Source organism: Chinchilla lanigera, unplaced genomic scaffold (genome assembly GCF_000276665.1).
Source record: "Chinchilla lanigera isolate Chin_1 unplaced genomic scaffold, ChiLan1.0 scaffold00029, whole genome shotgun sequence".
Lineage (NCBI taxonomy): Eukaryota > Metazoa > Chordata > Mammalia > Rodentia > Chinchillidae > Chinchilla > Chinchilla lanigera.
In genome coordinates, this window is record NW_004955430.1 from 22,987,209 (window position 1) to 23,002,750 (window position 15,542).

The following is a 15,542-nucleotide window of genomic DNA, read 5'->3' on the forward strand; positions in this document are numbered from 1 at the left end:
GCCACGCCTGGGGGCGGCCGTCCGGCTCGCGGACTCCAGGCGACTCCCCGCCCGCAGCTCCGGGCTCTTTGATTTTTGCCGGCGCGCTTTTGCTGGTCGGGATGGGATGCGTCCCGCGGTTGCCCTGGCCTCGCCGGAGGTGAGTCCAGATGTGCTGGAACCCTCCTGCTCAGCCTCTCAGTTTAACGTTCTTCCGGTTTGTTTTTTTGCTCTTATACGAGAAGGGAAAGGGAGAAAGAAAATAATAGAAAGGTAGGAAAGGAAATAATATCCCTGAAAGTGATCTGAAAGCTAGCAACTCTTTATTCACCAGTAGGTATTTTCAAGAATGACTTTTTTTTTTTCTTTTTGGTCAAGGCCCTTAACTGCACTCAGCACCTCACTGTTCCACAATCATCTTGGATGGCTTTTTAGGGCAGGCTCATTATATGGTTAGCCAAACTGTCACCCTCAATGTGTTGAGCACAGTATCCTAAATCGTTGCTTTAGTTCCTTTATTGGTCCCTGCAGGAGGATTTGTGCATAAGAGAACAAACAGTACCATAGTGATGGGAACCCTAGGTTATAGTACCGAAGTTGCATATAGTATAAGGAACTGATTGAATTTTTAGGAAGTTAACCTACTCTTAACACTGGCTAAAATCAAAACCTATATTGATCTGTGAGTTGAGAAAGTAAGACTATGTCAACTTTTTCTCCAACTTGATCAACCTGAGTTAAATTTGTTCCACCTGAGAGTACCTTTTAAACATCTTTTGACCTGTTAACCTTGAGTTAATCTTCCTTAAAATTATGCCTAAACTTTAGGATATTTATTATTTGAAATGCACAGAGCATCTTTTTGAGTTACTACGTACCTGTGTGGATTATAAATGTTTCGGGAGTGATTTATGCATATATTAAAATACTGGATTTAAATTCTGCTTTTAAGAAGAGAAAAATTGATACTACAGCATCTACTGATCTCCAGACGGGCTCACTCACGGAGAATTCAATTTAGATAAACAGTTAATTACTGTGACACTCTTCTGTGAGATGTTTTTAATCACATTTTAGAGGTTTTTATTTTTTTCTAACACAAGTTTGTTTTTTTAATAACCTTTATGTTTGGAACCACAGAGGGAAATGTGCTAGTGTGGATTATTTGTAAGCCTAAGAATATCAATGAATCCTTATTAACTAGATACAGTATTCTTAGGTAGTCTTAGCTTTGAAACACTTAGGCAAATTAGACAAAAGTGAAATTGGAACCAGAAAATGAAAACTGCTAGTGTTTATTGAACAATGTGAAAGGAGAAAGTGCTGTCTTTTCAGATTAAAACAGCAGAAGTGCATGACTGACCAAACATTTTGGGTAACAACTGAACGATGAGATGGTTTTTGTCATTTTTTTCCCTTATTTTGAAAGAAAATTAGAATCTGCAGCAAATTAACCTGAGGTCGCTAGTGAAACTAAATAATGTTAACATAAAAAGGTGTATTAGTATTGCTTTAAAAGTGGTAAAATATTTTAAAAAGACTTAGGAGAAGTTTTTTTTTTCCAGTTTTGAGACTATACTTTGAGGGCATGACCCTTTTTCATTCCCATAAAAATATATTTTGCTTCTATATTTCCGTGTATTAAAACACATTCCCGACATACCCTTTCGTTGAAACTGTACCTTTTGGGCTGGAGATGTAGCTCAGTGGCACAGCTTCTGCCTGGCAAGCTAGCGACCCTGGGTTTGATTCCCAGTACCAACCGCCCCCCAAAAAAACCCAAAAAACTGTACCTTTTGGATTTTTATGCACTGTCTAAAAGTATATACATCTTAAGTCTTAACCTACCTGATTTACGTACTCTGCTTACTAATTTTAAAACTTTATGTTCCTTATATTCTTGATTGTTTATACTCCTTATGTTAGATACACGTAATAGATGAGTTGTCCCTACATTTTATTGGAAATATAAACTTGTCAATATGAATCTCCTACCATTTCTGAGGTGACTTAGTGAGAAATAGGCTTCAGACAAAAGAAATAGTTTGCTGTCTTTTGTTTTTTTTTAATCTATTAAAGATCTCAAGTAGTTGGCTCTGTCATTCATATAATCATTCTTGTTGAAAAAAATTTAAGAATAATTATATTGCTGTCATTACTTTGGATTTTTAAAGCCCTTTTCCTCCAAAGCTACTGATAGTACCAATACTTTTCACAGGTCTACTACAGTCTAACACTCTAGGTTATGTACTATCTTGGAACTTGCTCAGATTACCATCTTACTAGGTAGAGTGGCAGGGACCTTAAATCATATTTCAGTTTTTTTCCTCATGCTTTTTGTCTACAGACCTAATTTATTCTGGCCTGCAACACCTTCCCCAACTTCTTTTTCCATGTTTGATTTCATTCATTTTTAGTGAAAAGCTTACTTTCTCTGTCTGTGAATTATTTCTATAAATTTTACAGTAGTTCGTAAACTGTGTGAGACTCAAGTTAGCTGCCAAAACTGACTTGTCACAGAGTTATACTTGTTTTTTAAGTTTGTCACCCAACTTGTTTTATAAATCTTACCAACTGTTAAAGAGGTAGTATATGACATTAAATTATATATATATTTTATATATATATGTATATATAATACACTGTTTTAAAGAACTCGGCAACTTTTGAGGGGACAGTCTCCTTACATTTTTACTGTGGTTACTTCCTCTGTTCTCAGTTGAGTTAATCATGAGGAAGCAGTTTGAGAGTGTGTTGTCTACATGTGCCAAAGAATTGGTTGAAGGTAGCACTGAACTTTATCTTTTTATCTGTAGCAAAGTGTAGTTTCTGGATATTTTTTGTTGTAACTATTAATAAGTTTTATTAGCCAGGTCTTTTTCCAGGGTCTTTATTGTGTTAAATTGTAGCTTTTTTTTATGGAAACAATGTAAAAAGCTTCCTATGTAAGGAGAGCTACTCTTTTCTCTACCTTCACATTATAGTGGTTTCTCCCTGGAAAGACAAAATTCTGTGAGGTTTGAGTTTTAACTGCAGCTGTCAAAAAAGCAGATCCCTCAGGGCAGAAAGTTTTAGAGTTGAAACTTGAAATGCATTTTTTTCCATAGAAACTATGGTATAAATAGGTTGATAACTACAAACTGTTTTCAAAGGAGTGGTAAACCTTGGAGCATAAGCTGTTTATAATTTGGAGGCTACTTTGATACTTTTGAGGTTTCCATTTTTTTCTTCCCTTTGCAGATGTGAAAAAAATTATTGACCTTATTTCTGAAGAATACAAAATGTGTGACAAAACCAGTTTTAGAACACAAATATCTCCAGACCTTAAAAAGTCACTTTGATTGTAGGATCATTAGCAACAGCTGTCCAACTATACTTTGGAACAGGTGTACTGTCACTGGTTTTATTATAATTTAAAATTTTTATAGCCTACAGCTTCTGAAATCATTCTAAGTTACACTTGAGTTGCTGGATTAGATGATGGGATTGGACCAGCTCCCATTTTTAGTAAGCATGACTCCTATAAGTGGTAATCATGGGTTTCATGAAGCATATACTGATAAGGTCCAGGGTGGTTAGGACCTGTCATTAAAAGACCTTGACCCTTTTCTTTTTCTTCAGGGTTTTCTTAAGGCCTAATTTGAGTAGGATTGCATGCTCCTTACTACCTTGAGTAGTTTGTTAAAGACAGCATTGTTGTGGAAACCAAACATTAGAAACTCCAAGTAAAGAGTGATGTTACTGGCTCTATCTGTTACGAATATAAGAAATTTACTAGCTTGTTTGTACCTAATCTCCAGTTTTTATGCTTTTAAAAAATGAGTGTATGGGAATATGTTAAAATTTCTTAGTGTAATATCTTAGTGTTTATCAATACACACATGCTTTCAGAAATATTGAGAAAATCAATTATTCTTGAGTGACCTAATCAGATTTTTTCTTAACTTGCTTTGATCATAGCCACAATACTGCAGTTAACCACAGTACAACAGATCTATATATATTGCTAAATTACTGTATTGTAAAAATTTTCAGACACTACCCGCTAAATTCTATGTTCAGTATTTTGCTTTGCTTTGTCATCTATCTGTCCTTTTCTACTCCTTTTAAATGCTGTGTATAGAGACTGATGGTACATTATTTACTGTGATACGAGGAGTGTTTTACTTGTTCCTCAAGTCCAACATAAAAAAGATATCTTATTTCTGGATTGTATTTGTTTTCTGTAATACAAGTATTTGAACACAGTGTATGAGTACTGTTTCTGTATCCTTTGTTGGACTTCAGGTTAGGATCAGATTCCATCCATTCCAAGTTTTGGTTAGTAATGTACCTGACTACACAGTAAGTTAGTGTGCTAACCTGTGTCTGTTAATGTCTTTGCTGAATTTGGTATCTCCAAAGAAACTCTGAAATGTTTAGGAAGGGTATTAATGTTGTTTTCGCTAGACTTAAGTTATATGGAACCCCTAAATTGTCTGAGTTTTTAGAAGCTTTTTATTATTGTTCAGCCTGTTGTCTCTGCCATGTTTCATCCAGATAGAATTATTTAGTGGGGTTTTGTTTTGTTTTGTTTTGTTTTCAAATAGTCTAGGACCTGCAAATATACTCTATGGGCCAAATTAATACTATTGAAAAGAGAAGCAGTGTAAATGATTAACCTTCATCTGTACTCATTTAGTTCTGACAATGAATGATTTCCAGAGATTAAAAAAAAAAAATGTGTGTTAGGTTGGGGAAGTGTTGGGGGAGAGAGGAGCAGTTGCTCATAGTTCAGTAAGTGTAGGTTAACTGACATTTTTGTAGGCTTGCTAGAAAATCTTAACTACTTTTTAAAATTTTATGTCTCTGGAAAAAAGCTTCCATACTTTTCAAAGAAAAGATACCTAAACATATTTTGGAATATAACTTAAATATGAGTTTGTGAATACCTTTATGTTCAATCAAATTTGTACTATTTATAGATAAAGAATTGATAGTTGCATTAAGTTCATGATTTTTTTATTCTTGGGACCTAGTGTTGCAGGGTAAATTCAATATATATTCTGAATGGGAAAAGATACATCATTTTTACAGTGTCTAGTGATCTGTTAAGTATCTTAGAATTGAAGGGATGAAGTGACATTTTTTATTTCCATAGACAAAATATATTTCAGTTCAGTATTCTCTACAAAGCTTGAAGAATACAGGTCTGCTTGACTCCAAAGTCTGTCTTTTTACTGCACCCTCTGTCTCCAAGGCAGACTTAAATGAAAGTATCTTGCATTTAATTAATAATTTTTTAGTCAGCTGTTCTTATTTAAGTCTTTTATATACTGGCTTATCAAAATTCCTGGTCACAGTCCTTCGTCCAGCTAAGCTTAGTAGTTTGTATTTTGATACAGATACTCACTAGTTAGTATCATATTTTGATTGCTATAGTGTAGGAAAGAAAGGTTGAAAAGTTTTTATCCAGAATAACAGAAATTTTTAAAAACCAGTCTTTCTGAATAGAAGGAAAAGGTTGACTACAAAATCAAATATGTTTTTCATTTAGGTCTGTCTGTAAAAAGTTCATAATAATGAGTTTAGAAGTATTAATTCATCCCAGTGAAATGAATTGTTGGGTGGACAGTAGTACTTTCACAGTAGACTTGGAATTCTATAACCTAATGGATTTTTATAATATAAGCCACCTCTCTTCATGTTTTTCTGGACAAAGAAGCTGAGAACAGAGGGATTAAATATCTACAGTGGTACTTTTAGAGTTATAACCTTGCTAGATTCTTTTCTGTTTCACCTGTTTGTATTAGAAAGGGAGCATTTGAGGGGTTGTTTGAAAATGTTACTTTAGAAGACAGGAAGTTACTTTGTGTGATCACTTCAATTGACAATATGGTAAATGTTGACAGTTCAGGTTTAGATAGGGAAACAAAAGGCTTTTATGTGATGTTTAACTAATTTGGAGTTGGTGATATAAAAAATAGTATGCACAAGTTGCCTATAATCACCATAAATTAATAGCTTTAAGTCTTAAAGCTTCATTCTTTTTAGATTTTACTGTTGATTCATATCGAAAGGGGCTTGTTATTATATACAAAAGTATAGTCAAATTTTGTTTATATTAGTAGTAAAGTATTAAAATATTAGTAGTTAGTTGATAAGAGTTATTTTGAGGTTTCTTTTTCCTGTTCCATGCCTAACAGACTTATTAGCCATTCTCAAGTAAAGATTTTTCTCCCCAGTATAGTATTCTTTTCTTTAGTAATTGGTATATGACAGTCCTTCCAATTTATAGAAGACTTCAAATTAATTTTTTTAACTTAAAATTTAGGAAGTCACTCCCTCCCCCTTCCTAGTTAATGTGCAGCCTATTGTGTGTGTGTGTGTGTGTGTGTGTGTGTGTGTGTGTAGACTAATGTTGAAGGTAAGTTTATACTGTTGTCTACACCATTACAAAAATTAAAGTGAATATATTAATTCATACTTAATTTCTAAAGTTATAGTATACATATGCTTTAAATTGTTCATTGCTGGCCAGATTTTTCTTAAGAGGGTACAGCCAAATTGAATAGAGTTGGAGTAAAGCAGAATAACTGGAAGCTCACTTTCAGAGTAAATTATTGTATCACCTTACTTGTGTAATTCACAGTAAAAATATTTAGTATAGAATTACTAGAAAGCATCATTCTTGTGATCTTTGAGATATTCTTTGACAGTGTCTTAAATGTTTATGTAAACATGAGCAAAAGAATGTATTCTACAAAGGCTTTGATTATAGGTATAAAGATATTTTCAGTCTTTAGAACACATTTTTCGATGTGGAAATATATTTGGAAAAGTATAAAATCTAATACACAGTAGAATGAACGCCTGTGTGACTGTTACACAGATCAAGATCACTACTATCACCTCATAAGCCTGCTGTGTGATTTCCCGATCCCCCATTAATTACATCCTTGCACATTCTCATAGGTGGTAAAACTTAATGAATTGCTAACTAATACAGTTTAATTTTGCCTATTTTTAAACTTTAGATGAATGGAATTATGGCTTTTGTATCTTGTTCTTTTTGCTAAATGTTTTTAAGATTCATTTTTATTGGTCTAAGTTGTCAAGACTATATGGGTAGTAAGGCTATACTATACTTTTATCCACCTGAGATTTAACTATACTTTTATCCACCTGAGATTACCTGCTCTTTAATAGCAGAAGTGCATGTAAGAAAGGAATGGGGAAGGGATCTTCTTCACTTAAGATTATAATGATCTCAAAGCTGAACTTTTTTTGTGGTTGTTGATGCTTGAAACAAGATTTCACTATATAGTTCAGACTGGCCTTGGGCCTTGAACTCACCATGTAGCCTAGGCTGGCCTCATGCAGTGATCCTCCTGCTTCAGCCTTCTGAGTGCTGGGATTACAGGTGTGCACCATCATGCCTGGCTCACAAAGCTAAATTCTGGAGATGGAGTGAATGTTGTCTCTAGATAAGCTTGATAACTTTTTTTTTTCTTTCTAATCTATTAGGAATTGAACCCAGGGCCCTCATACTGAGCTATATACCCTCAGCCCTTTTTAAAGTTTATCACTTTGCCTCCACATTCCAGAGTGCTACGATTACAGGCATGTGCCACCAAGGCCAGCTTGATAACTATTTTTAAGGCAATCTCTGGCCAGAGAGACAATCTTTCAGCCAACACTAAATATAAGGACAGGGCATAGGAAAAGAGAAGTTACTGTCTTTCAAGAGAGGAATGGTAATCAGATAAGTGCAAAATTGCTAGTCTAAAAAACAATTTCTTTTAGCTGGGTGTGGTGGCACATGCTTGTTATCCCTACTACTCAGGAGGCTGTGGTGGGAGGATCCCTTAAGACCATGAATTCGATACTTGCTTGGGCATCATAGGGAGAACCCATCTTAAAAGCTATGGCTTTTGTCAAATATTAATCATTTTAAAGAACATACTTATATTAAAATTGACATAAAGAAGGGAATGGTTGGTCACTCTTGAAAGAAGGAAAGGTATACCAAAAGGAAATCTAAGCTGAAGAAATTTAGGAAAACCCTAAGAAAGAACTGTTTATTGGTATTTTCATTGCAGATTGTTGATCCTGGGATGTGTGTGTGTGTGTGTGTGTGTGTGTGTGTGTTTGCTTTTTGTTTGTGTCGTGGAATCTTGAATGTTTTGTTGTATTTCTTGTTTTCCATGTTGCTTTCTTCTAGCCTTTCATGGCTACCATTCTTGTTTGTTTCCATTTCTTTTCTCCGTTATTGATTTAATAGTTGTCTTGGTCTTCAAGAAGAATGGAAAAGTATACTAGGAAGATTATTTCAAAAACTGTCCAGGATAAAAATGTGTGATTCAGGAAATGGTAAAGAAAAAAGGTCATGGGTCTTTATGTAGGAACTTGAAATCTGTTGGGGTATGAGACTATGTGTTAGAAATGTTTCAGAATATTTGAAATGTGATTATAATTTCATAGGTTTTAATTAGAAAGTAGTTCCTAAGTGAAACAAAAAGGGAAGTCCTCTACTACATTTCTATTTATTGGTCAGAATGATTTTGATCTATTTTGGTGGTATTTTCCCACTGTGTAGAAGCCATACTACTTACTGGCTGTGTTTCTTGTAAACAGTTAGTAAGCTGTCATCATAGTTACTTCATTGTTAGTTGAAGAACAATTTAATCTGGGATTTTCTTAAAATTCCCAATTTTCTGCAGAAAATTTAAACTTTGTATCATAAAGATATATGTATCCCTCACTGCAACATTCCATGTAATAGGTGCCATAAAGTAACATAAAATGCCTTGAATTAAACTCTCTTTGAATAGTGATCCAACTTAACACATTCCTTGTGTTCCTTTTGGGTGAATTCTCCAAGTGGTGATACTTTATTGAAATGTGTTAAGTGTTGAAGATGCCAGGCATACTACTTTTAGAAATAATAATGTAATAATAGCTTATCTGCCTTGTGAGAGATAATAGGCTTTATTAATTACAGTATCAAATATCCTTTATTTACATTTTGCTTAGGAGTCTTAATTTTACTAAATATGCTAAAACTTTTGAAAATTTTACCACTTGTAAAAATATATTCAAGGAGGCTAAGTTATTTGTTCTTTGCCTAAGTTGGCAAGATACTCTGTGGTGAATTGAATTTTAATGCTCTTTTTTTCTTTTAATATATGATGTGTTATTACTATTATTATAGACAAACACAGGATCCTTTAAGTCAAAAAGATCATTTCTAATCTTTCTGCAGTATTTTACACAGTATCAGGAACATACTGCTCAGTGAATATTAAGACAGACCCTTTATCCTTAATAACTGTATTTTTGTTTTGGTAATATTGGAAATAGTACAACAAGTCTCTTGTATATTACTTTGATAAATCTTGGGTTTGACTGTAATGCCAGTAAAATCATTTGTGTAGGGAACATTATTACCCCACTTTCAGCAAAGGTGTTTTAGTCTTACAGAAGAAGGGGAGAGACTTGAAGAAAGGAGATGATTATGTTTACAGAAGAAATGATTTTATGTGAGCTCATTGATTGCTATCAGCAATTGGGAGATGAATTATTCAATGGATACCTTAGAACTTTGAGGGAAAAATTTAGTTTCATGATTATTTCTTCTAAGTACAATAAGTCACAGAAAGTTCTCAGAGATTTTAACAACTAGTTAATGAATATTAAATCAAAGACTAATTAATATCCAAAACCATATGAACTGCAGAAAACTCTTGATTTAACTCTATGATTGCAGGTTATTAATATGCAGATTCAACTACATTTTAGGAAGCCTTCACAGTCCTGACACATTTAAACTTTACCATAAGAGGTTAAAGGTAAAAATACTCATTAGGAATGAAATTACTTGTTTTTCTCTATTAAAATGTCTTTGGAGTGAAAATAGCTTTGTCTATGTCTAATTACTGGCAGGATCATTGAACATAGTAGACCTTTGGAGTTAAATAAACTAAGATTGTTTTGTTCTGTGACAGAGTCTATGTAATTCAGGCTGACCTTGAACTTACTATGTAGCCCAAACTGGCCTCTAACAGCAATCCTCTTGCCTCAGCTTCCTAAGTGTTGAGATTATAGTCTTTATCTTTTTGTACTGTGAGCTGAACTCTAACAAAAAAAATGGTCAGCTCTCTAATTATATTATCATTCCATGTAATAATAATGGTAATCCTGTGAGTCCTAAAACTGATATGTTAAAACAGTCTGACAAGATGTTTTTACTTCATAATAATCTGCCTTGAAACAAAACAAATCTTTAGCAATGTTCCTTTAAAAAAATGAATTATTGTGAGCAGGATTTGTTGAATTCAATACATGGATACGTAAAGCAAGTTCCTAATTTTTTAAATTTAGCAGACTTGTTCCATGAAAGTGTAATTTTTATCTCCCAAATCATTTTTGCTGTACACCACAGCTAAAGGCTTTTCTTTTAATATGCTACGCAGCTTTCTGGGATTTGAAGAAGGAGCAGGATAATGAAACTATGTGAGGTAGATAAAATAAGTCTTAAAACTGTATAAAGGTTAACTATATGTTCAAAGTAGAAAAATGAACTTGAGCAACTAAAATCTTTTAAAATAAAGATATTTTTGAAGATTGTTAAAATGAATCAGTCACTTCATTTAAAAGATCTTTGCTTTTAGAGATAATTTTGGTTATTAAAATAATTTATAGGATTTAAATAAAGTGTTTAATATAAACAGTTTATATGATAAGGTTTCTTTTCAAAATCTGGACAGTTAAGTTTGTGTAACTTAAGTGTTTGATGTTAATAATAGATGTGAATCACAACATAATATACATTGATATTTTTAAAAACTGAAGTATATTTAAGATACAACTTGTATAAACTGGAGTGTGTGTATTATATATGTAGTTATAAAATTTAATGGCAAAAACCTGTGAACCTCCTGCTGAACTATAAAACCTACAGTACTAGGACATTACCAATTTCAGGTCCGTGTTCCTTTTAGCCTTAGTTTTCCTCTTAGTACTAGGAAAGCATAATTCTAAATTTTAACATTTCCTTTGCCATATTTAGGAAAAAAGCTTTATAGTACCTTTGTGTAAACGACATACTGCTGAATTTTGCTTTACTTGGAGCTTTAAATAGTATTAGCCTATATATTTGTCTTGACTTCCATTTATAAATTCTTTGATAGAACATTCTGTTTTTAATGAACATTAAAACTATGCTCTGATAAATACATGAGTGCTTCTTAAAGTATATACCTGGAGCTGAAATTTTATTATAACGTGCTACAGTTGTTTATAAAGATATGTATCTAAAAACCCGGTGACAGAACAGCACTTTATTTCACAATTCTGTAAGTTGAGTGGAAAGTTACTCCACTTCATGTGTCAACTGGGGTATTGGGATGATTATAATCATTTGGAGGCTCAATGAACACATGGAGCTAGAATTCTCAAATGTCTGGACACCAGAGAGTTATCTAGAATTTCGATTAGCATTTCAGTTGGGGCATTTGGCTCTTGTATGTGGTTGCTTGGGCTGCCTCAAACTATGGAGGCTGGGCTCCATGAATCAGGATACTACCAGGACAACTAAGAGCTAGGCTTGGAGTAGACAGCATTTCCACTGTATTTTAGTGTTCACAACAGACACAGGCTTATCTCAGTATCAGGAGGAGATACTGTATACAGGTAGGGACATAATTATTTAGGTCTGTCTTTGGAAACTGTACCACAATATGTTTATTAAATTATTTTTATCTCCTCTCGGGAGATACTGCTACTTCTGTTCATATCTTTGGCCGGTTTTTAAAATTAGGCTGTCTTTTTCTTACTTGTTGAATGGAAATAAATAATAAATACATACATACATACATACATACATACATATAAGTGCTAAATGTAGGTTAAGTTTGTTGTAAATATCTTACTTCAGTTTATGGCTTTATGATCCTTACAGCAATCCTGCTATATTTTATACCCCCATTTTGCAGATACACTGTTTAGAGTATATTAAACATGCTAATCTCTGAGGAGCTTAATATATACTTCATATAAGTTGGTAAATTTACTTTGAAAACATTAAGGATGCTAAAGCTGTCATATATGTATATTTATTTCAGTATTTCTGGTCACTTTTGCCTCAATACCTTTGAAAAAGGGGGAACATTGATTTATTCTTGTCTTACTAGTATGTTTGCTGATATTTTCTGTTTTAGAAAGACAATTTAGAAAGCAACTTTTGCTTATGTGGGATGTGGAATAAACTTCACACCTGGAAAAGAACTGAAAAATAATTTTTAGAATGCTTGCCAAAGTATACACTGAAGATCACATGTACTGGAACTTGTGGTTCAAAACAAAATAGCCCATGATAATTTAAATTTGTAAATATTGGCTTGCCACATTCATAATGCTTTACAATGTACATTAGCATGTTATAGGGGGAGAAGTTTGTCAGTAAATTTAATTTGAGTCAAATATTCACTGTATTTAAAAATCACTAGTTCACTTAAATTGGTATTTGTCTTCATCTTTTGTGCTACTGTAACAGTATGTAAGACAGGGTGATTTATAAAGAGCAGAGACAGATTTTCCACAGTTCTAGAGGCTGGGAAGTCCAAGGTCAGGGGGCCTGTATCTGATGAAGGCCTTTCTGGCTGTATCAGAACTGGTGGAAGGTGGATCAGCAAGACAGAACATGCATGTCACACACACATTGCACCCACATGCACAGAGTTGCACATGTGTGCATACATATATGGGAAATAAAAGCTATTTTATAACAAATCCACTTCCTTGATAATGATATTAATCCATCTATAAAGGCAGAGCCCTCATAACCTAAACACCTCTGAACCCTGTTGTGTTGAAGATTAAATTTCTAACATAGAATTTGGGAAGGACACAAACTATAGTAGTGTTCCATGTAACTGATTTGAGAGGCTGGTGTAGTTGCTTTATTTGATAAGTGAACCTGAGGCCTAGTGATTCTAGATGATTTTGTCCCAAGTCATAGGGCTATAGCTAGGATTTAGAGCCTTGCAGGTTTAAAGTCTTTTTATTCTTTTGTTTGAATTCCTGCATTATGAACAGGAAGTATATCCACATTGTAATAGGAGCATATATGTTTTCAGATGAGGACTTGTTGCAGTATCCCTCATGATTTGTCTTGATGGCTAGGTTTAGTATGTATTATAAGAGTTCAATATTTAATAAATTTGTCAGCTTATGAATTTCCCTTCCCTTGATTCTTAAAAACTAAGGATGTTCAGAGGCAGCCAGTGTATATTGCTGTTTTAATTGATTGTTTTGTTTTAGTTTATCCTTCTTGTTGCTCCTCAATCCCTAGAGCAGTGGTGGTGAACAAATGGCATGCGTGCCGCAGCCACTGATTATCATTGAAGGCTCTAAAAGGTTCACCATCACTGTCCTGTAGTATTGTTTGCAGACTATTCATTTTGGTTTTGAACTTACTAGTTGACTAAACCACTTTAACTTTTGCATCACAGCAAGTTGTTGGTCATGGATATTTTTACTATAGGTGGTGCTTGTTATTTTCTGCAGTATGTGAATATGTACTGATTTATATATATTATGATGTGTATCTACATATGTATTATTACTGAAAGTCCTACTTATGTAACATATAAGACCCACCTGTAACATGTCTTACATATGTCTAATAAGTTAGAGAATAATTACAATAAAATTAAATGTAACATAATCAGTTTTTCCATATAACGTGAATATGTGCTCGTGACTTAAAAGTATGTACAGTATATTAGTATGTGTTATTTAGAGAGAAAGAAATCTCATGTACCTGTCCTTTTTTCTAGATTTTTTTTTAGATTTTAGTTTGTATTGGACTTAGCTAAACAAAAATAAGTAATTAGAATTTTTCAGATTTTTTGAATGGCATTAAAATAGTATATTAGCATCTTTGATGTGATTTTGTTTGTTGCCTTATTTTTTTCTAGTTTACTAAATGTCCTTTATAAAGTAGAATAGACCTTTTAAAAATGAATATTGATGAAAATTGTTAGTTTTCACTGTCAAAGTAGAAATTAAGAGATGGGACTAAAATAATAGGTTGGTTAACATGTGTTGGGAAGTTTTGTTCTATGTGTTCCAGTATCTTTTTGATTGTATATTTCACTTTAAGAAGGTATAGTCAGGGTACATAGCTCTAAGATCAAGAAACTTTCAGCCTTTTTATGGCTTTATTTTCTCCAGTTTTGCTCAAAAGTAAAGAGAGATATTTTGTCTATATGATAAGTACAACATGTTTCTACTTTTGAAGGTCTTCAGTGAAGATGTCCTACCCACCAGTTGTGTGTAGAGGTTATTGAGCCTTAAGGACCAGTTACTTCTGCTTACATGTAGTGATCGTTCTGTATGTTTGTCTTTTCCTTCAGAATTGACCTAGTAAAAATGACATAGTAAAAGAAGTCTTTTTCATGTATCATTAGTATTTTTTATAATTTGTATTTCTGTTTTGCTATTATTGTTTAAACATTGTTGTGAAACTGTAATACTGATGTGTTTGAACATATCCTCACGTGAGTTTCCATACTTTGTTATAAAAATTGGCTGCAAGCCAGGCCTACTTTCTGGATGCCTGTAATCCCAGCTGTTTGGGAGACTGAGGCAGGAGGATCACAAATTGTAGGCTACTCTTATTGAGACCCTACTTCAGAATAAAATGGACTGGGGAATGTTGCTCAGCACAATAGTGCAGTATATAAATTTGCTGTGTGTTTAATTACCTAGACAGTGTTTATGTGTATTGCTTGGTGAATCTGGATTTAGATTATTTTAGTTGTGGTCCCTACATCCTCCTTCCGCAGTAATATAACTGACCAGCCTGGCATGCTTTCAATTTGATTTTACCACTAGATGGCAGGAATAATAAAAGGCAGATTGAAGTGCCACGGTTAGCTGCTTTGTACTTTACCTTGGTTGTTCCCTATCCCCACTGATTACTGAATTTGGAGTGTATATATAAAGTCTGCCAACTAGTAGAATTTAATTTTAAGAAATACTTGGTACCTTGTGTATAGATTGAGAAGGCCTATTATAAGGGTAAAGGATAAAGAACAGAAAATTTCTTTATTCACTTTTTGTTGAATTTTACTTTTTAAATTCCTTATTTCCTGATTTTGGTATGCATGTATTGACATTCATGATTGGCCTTTTCTTTTGGTGACACTAACAGCTTTACCATTTACTAGGTTGAATACATGTTGTCACTGCCGAAAGTCTGTAAGAAACTAGGACCTTCAGTCCTGGGCTCAAGGAAATCAGTTCTTCCAGTATCCTAAGTGAGCATTAAAGTGGATTCTTTTCAAAGAACTTAACCCTAGTTGACACCTTGGTTGCAACCTTGTGAAATCCTGAACAGAGGTCATAGCTAAACTTTGCCCTATCTTCTGGCCCATGAATAATTAGTTCAGTTGTTTTAAAACACTAAATGTTTCTTAGGGAACAATGTATTGAGTACCTCTTACGTGCTAGGTGCTGTGGATACAATGAGGTGGGCTGAATAGACATTCTAGTCTAGTGGGGAAGACAGACTTGCA

General features: G+C 33.7%; 1 protein-coding gene across 1 annotated transcript in view; it reads left to right on the forward strand.

Annotated features, from left to right (window-relative positions):
- Stt3b (STT3B, subunit of the oligosaccharyltransferase complex (catalytic)) overlaps nucleotides 1–15,542 on the forward strand; it is a gene marked incomplete in the record, with an annotated part of 84,251 nt that overhangs the window by 536 nt on the left and 68,173 nt on the right.